This window comes from Gavialis gangeticus, unplaced genomic scaffold (genome assembly GCF_001723915.1).
Source record: "Gavialis gangeticus isolate Ggan-Ray unplaced genomic scaffold, GavGan_comp1, whole genome shotgun sequence".
NCBI lineage: Eukaryota > Metazoa > Chordata > Crocodylia > Gavialidae > Gavialis > Gavialis gangeticus.
This window is the reverse complement of record NW_017729033.1, coordinates 35,537,322-35,543,503: the sequence shown is the minus strand read 5'-3', so window position 1 is coordinate 35,543,503 and position 6,182 is coordinate 35,537,322.

Here is a 6,182-nt window from a genome sequence, read left to right as displayed (position 1 = left end):
TGTCAAAGGCCTTGCTGAAGTCCAGAAAGACTACATCCACCGCGACACCTGCATCCATGGCCTTTGTGACCTGATCGTAGAAGGCAATCAGGTTGGTCTGACATGATCTCCCCCTAATAAATCCATGCTGATTGCCCCTGAGCATCATTTCTGATGCCGGCCCATCACAAATGTGCTCCTTGATGATCTTCTCAAAATCTTGAAACAGAAAAGTCTGACTGAAAATTTGTACTGAGGGCCTCTGGCTTTTGAGCAAACCCCTTATCATTTCTTGGCATAATTTATCATCAGTGACAAATAATGAGGTTTCAGTATTCTTAAAAATGCAAAATTTTATTCTTGTGTGTATTCTCTGTAAAATTAATGAAATTTCAATAAACACAATTCCCTTTTTATATATCACAAGAATCAGGAGTCAGGAGTCATAGTTCAAGGTACCCTAATAGACTGTAAAGTCAGAAAAGTCTATCATTTCTACAATTATTAATAGAATCATAGAAAAACTAAAGTGGAAGAGACCTCAGAAAATATTCTAGTCCAACACCTTGAAGCAGGATCGTCTCTAACTAAATCATTCGTGACAAGTGTTTGTTTAACCTGCTCTTAAAAACTTCCAAAGATGAAGATTTCCAGCCTCTCTAGGTAATCTATTCTATCCTAAGTGCAGTGCTTTGTACTTGACCTTACTGAATTTCATTTAAAAAATTTTGGACCATTTTTCCAGACTGTAAATGTACTTTTGAAATCTTATCCTGTCCTCCAAAATATCTGCAACTCATTCACCTTGTTGTCATTTGGAAATGTGTTAACGGTGCACTCATAGCTAACCTCCAAGTCATTAATAAAGATTAAACAGTACAGACCACTAGCAAACGCCACTTGATTCCTCTTCCCAGTTAGACATCAAGCCACTGGTGGTGACTATTTGAGCGTATGGTTCCTGACTTTACAATAATTGTTTCTAGACAGTATTTCCTTAACTTACTAACGAATATGTCTTGGGAGACTGTCTAAAGCTTTGCTAATGTCACAGTATATCACGTCCACTGCTTTCTTGCCATTAATCAAGGATCTTTCTGTAAACAAATACGATTTCATAGACATTAGGGCTGGAAGGGACCTCAGAAGATCAAGTCCAGCCTCCTGCCCCAGGGGCAGGATGTCGGCTAAGGTCACAGGATCCCAGCAAGATAGGCATCCAAATGTTTCTTAAAAGAATCTAGAGTAGGTGCTTGCATCACCTCTGGAGGGAATCTATTCCAGGCCTTGAGGGCTCGGACAGTAAAGAAGTGTTTTCTTGTGTCCAGCCTGAAATGGGCTTGGAGGAGTTTGTGACCATTTGACCTTGTCATCCCTTGGGGTGCTCTGGTGAACAGATGTTCCCCCATATCCTGATGTACACTCCTTATATACTTATAGGCAGCCACTAGGTCACTCCTGAGCCTGTGCTTTTCCAGGCTGAAGAGTCCCATGGCTCTCCGCCTCTCATCATAAGGCCTATTCTCTTGCCCTCTCATCATGCGTGTGGCTCTTCTCTGGACTCTGTCAAGCTTTTTCACATCCTTTTTAAACTGTGGAGCCCAGAATTGGATGCACTACTCCAGCTGCAGCCTCACAAAAGCCAAGTAGAGCAGAAGGATGACATCCTGGGATTTGCATGAGAAGCATCTGTGGATGCAAGCCTGAGTTTTGTTCACTTTACCAGCTCTGACATTGTATTGGTGGCACATGTTCATCTTGTGGTCAGTAATGACCCCTTCTAAACCAGCCCCTTTCAGCTGCAGTGCTAGCAAATATAACATTGCCGAGCCTATAAGCATGCTGCAGGGTTCCCCCCCCCGCCGAGGTGGAGTACCTTGCATTTTTCCATATTAAATGTCATCAGGTGTTTATCCTCCCACTTTCTAAGCCTGTCAAGGTTGTCCTAGATCACCAGCCTATCCTCAGGTGTGGATGCTTTACCCAAAGTTTGGTGTCATCGGCAAACTTGGCCAGTCTGCTTCTGACACCAATGTCCACTTTGTTAATAAAGACATTAAAGAGTATAGGTCGAAGGATGGAGCTTTGGGGGACACCACTGGTCATGGAGCACCATGATGATTCACTTCTGTCAGCTACCACTCTGTGGGTCCAGCCTCAAAGAAAATTCCTCAGCCATCTGACTGTGATGTAGCTGAGGCCACAATTGGCCAATTTTTCCATGAGGAAATCATAGGACACCAGATCAAAGGCTTTTCTAAAGTCCATATATATGGTGTCAATCTCTTCTCTCTTGTCCAGGTGAAGTGTCACCTGGTCATAGAAGAAGATGAGATTGGTCAGGCAAGACCTACCTGCAACAAACCCATGCTAGCTGTACCTCAGGATGTTGCTATCAGCCAGTTTGTCAAGAATGGTCTCCTTGATAATTTTTTCCAAAATCTTCCCAGGGATTGAGGTCAAGCTGATTGGCCTGTAATTCCCCAGATCTACTTTCCTCCCTTTCTTAAAGATAGGCATCACATTGGCCTTCTTCCAATCTTCAGGTACTTTACCTGAGCACCACGAGTTCACAAGATCCCCGCCAGTGGCTGGGCTATGATGCCTACCTGTTCCTCAAGTACCCTGGGGTGCAAACTGTCAGAACCAGCTGACTTGAAGGTGTCCAGACTCTCAAGGTGTTCCTTTAAAAGGTCTACACCAATGTTGGATGTAAATTCACCCTCACCCCAGCCATCCCACATCATGTTAGGCAGGGCAGTCCCTTTGGGCTGGTGAAAAACTGATGCAAAATACCCATTAAGCAGTTTGGCTTTTTCCTGGGTGTTCATTGTCAGTTGTCCTATTTGGTTAACAGGGGTCCAGTTAACAGGGGTCCAGTTACCCTTGCTTTTCTTCTGACTCTCCACATATCTGAAAAAGGACTTTTTATTGTCCTTGATATGTGTAGCCAGTTGGTGTTCAGTTGTAGCCTTGGCTTTCTTGGTTTGCTCCCTACAGGTCTGGACCAGAGCATAATACTCCTCCTTTGTGGTGATTCCAGTCTTCCATCCTTTATAAGCCTCTCTTTTTGGACGCAGGAGGTCCATGAGTTCCCTGATGAGCCAAGGGGGTTGCTGTGCCCTTTTGCTACCTTTCCTTCAAGATGGGATGGACATCCCTTGTGCTTTTAGGATCACTGACTGACTTGCCAGCTTTGCAGTGGATAGTGAAAGTGATCAGCTCATGGTTACTGTCTCCCAGCTTTCCTTCACTTCTTAGATCATTACCTTATCCAAATTATAATACCCATTACCATATAGATTATAGATACTGACTAGATCATCCCCTTTGGCCAGTACCAGATCCAGCAGCGCTTTACCTCTTATCGGTGCATAGACTTCTTGAGTCAGGTAGAGCTCATCCATGCACATGAAGAAGCTTTGTGACCATTCAGATTTTGCTGAGTGCTCTTCCCATGAGATGTCTGGGTAGTTGAAGTCTTCTATGACAACCATGCGCCGAAAGCATGCAGCCTCAGCCAGTTCTTTGGCAAATTCCTGGTCAAGCTCTTCTTCCTAATTAGTAGGTCTGTAGTAGACTCCTACCATTGTGTCCCCTGTGCCATGTTCCCCAAGCATTTTAACCCAGAGGGTCTCCAATCATCCTCCCTGGGTACTAATGTCAGCTTGAAAGGACGTGTAGCTTTCCTTGATATAGAGAGCTACACCCCTACCCATTTTTTCTGCACGATCACTCCTGTACAGGGTATAGCTATCTGTACCTGTGGCTCAGCTGTAGGTGGAGTCCCACTAGGGACTGTTATCCCTATGAGATCTTAGTCATTCTTGTTTAGCAGGATGACCAGTTTCTCCTGTTTGTTCACCCAAGCTCCTGGCACTGATGTACAGGTACATAAGTGTCCCATTGAAAGCCGTACGCTTCCTTGCACGCCCAAGAGGACATCGTTCCAGGGCTGGGGTAGGAGTGGATTCCCTTGAGTGCCCTAACTTGCTGGTTTTGCAGAAGCTGCCTAGTAGGCTTGCTTTGCCAGTTGTCCATCCATCCCCTGGCGGACTTAGTTTAAAGCCCAAATGAGCAGGTCAGCCATTCTGATGCACACCCCACTTTGGAGACCACTGTCCTAGGGGCCCCCCAGGGCTTCAGCAGTGGCGATCCTGCTGAGCAGAGACTGGCTGGCAGCCGCAACACAGCTCTGGGTGGCCCTGCTCTGTTTTTCAGCAGCACACATTGCCCAGTGCTCAGTTTGTTTGTTTTTTTCCCATGGGTTTTTTTGACCCCTGGATAAATTCTCAGCTTTAATAAACAGGCAGGAGTCTTCACTATCACTAAAGCCAAAAGGGGTGAAACTCAAACTCCAAACTGGTGTAACACTTCATGTAATCAAGCCAAATACTTGGAATGAGAACACATCAGTTTTTTCCATTTCTCTGCTTTTCTCTTACAAAGCTTCAGTTGGTCCATGGTAACTGCCTAAGTGCATGCTCTTACCCTGAAGTAAGTGAACTAATCACCAGTGTTTTACCTTTAAGTGAAAGAAGGCTAAGTTACCCCAGCTTAGCTTTTACTTACTACAAGGGAAGAACATGCACATGGAAAGTTACCACAAAGCAGCTGATGTGTGATAAGGCCCCACCTTCTTTTAACTAATTACAATTTGTTCATTTCTCCATGCTCTATAATTATAGCTCAACCTGGGGAGCATGCTGCACTCTGGCATTGAGTCCAGGCATATGTCCAGAACTGCTCTTATAGTAACAAGTGTGTGCTTTCGGATTCACATGTTGCAGTTAAAAATAAAGGAATATTATGTAAAAAGTAACAGAATAATCCCAATTGATACAACTATTTCCAGTCCAATCTGGAAAATACAGAGCAGAGATGGCCTCAGGCACAAATATAGCCCAGGGCAACCTGAAATCCAACACACAGAAAATCTCTTGAGTAATAGGATGAAGCCAAGCAACTTCAGGGTTTTCTTTTCTTTTCTGGGGAAACTCAAATGACAATTTTTTAGTTAGTGATCATGTAAAATACAAGTACAAACTAACATTTTCCCCAAACTATTATTACAGTGGGTCACCTTAGAAAAACAAGGCCATGACCTCTTTGTAATATTGAGAAACATTGTGTTATCTTCCCATGTAATTGTTAAATGATATTATTCCAAATATAAAATTATTAAAATTACATGAATACAATGAGCAGTGACATAATAAAAATATCAAAGTAATCACATTATTCAAATGGGCTGTGGTGAATTACAAACCAGCCAACCATTATTTCATTTTTTAAAAGCACTTTGAAGATTAAATATGAAAATCTACCCACGTTTCAAAGAGAGAGTGGAAAAAAGGGTTGTGCTTCCGTTCAAATGCTGACCTGGAACTTGAGATCTGGGTTCAAACTCACACTGTGCTGTTGACATAAGTGGCACATCTAGACAGCAGGTACATCTACCCACGCAATTAATGTTCATGAATAGATGCTGGAGCTTATTGCTCTGTAGTTTTTTGCTCCCAGGCATGCCATTTGAATGTGCACCCAGGAGCAAAAAACTCCAGAGCATATTGCTCTGGAGTTTGTTTATTCAGAGCACATGGAGCCCAGTTGGAGCAGCCTGGGCTGGCAAGGGACCTTGGGGGTCAGCCTGGCAGCCTAGGGCTTCTCCATGTGCTGTGTAAGAGGTTGCTGAGGCAAGAGGGTGCTTCAGCATGGGGGCTACCTGTCAGCTAACTCTGTACTGAAGCACCCTGTGCCCCAGCCAGCAGGGGCAGCATCTATATGTGTGCTATTGTGCACAAAAAAAACCTCTGCAGCAGGGTAGTACTTGCATTTTACATATACTACCCAGCTGCAGAGGTTTTTTGTTTCATGAGCCCTAATCAGGGCTCTTGTGTAAATACCAAGACATTTCTTTGGCAATCCCTTACAGTCAAGGATGATTGTCTTCTATGATTATATTATCTGTGTGTCCAAAAATGGCTCATGAGGTCTATCCTGTGTTGAGGGACTCTTCTGCAGCTCAGACATGTTTCCATGTGTGATGGATGGCTCTGGATTCTTGATTTGGTCTGCAATATGCTGTTTCTTCCACTCACGCTTTTCTATCTCGTGTTGTTGTTTTGAGGTTTCAAAGTACTGACAGCCCTGCAGCAGACTCTTCCTCCATTTGGGGCAGTCCTGGTTGATAGTCTGTCACG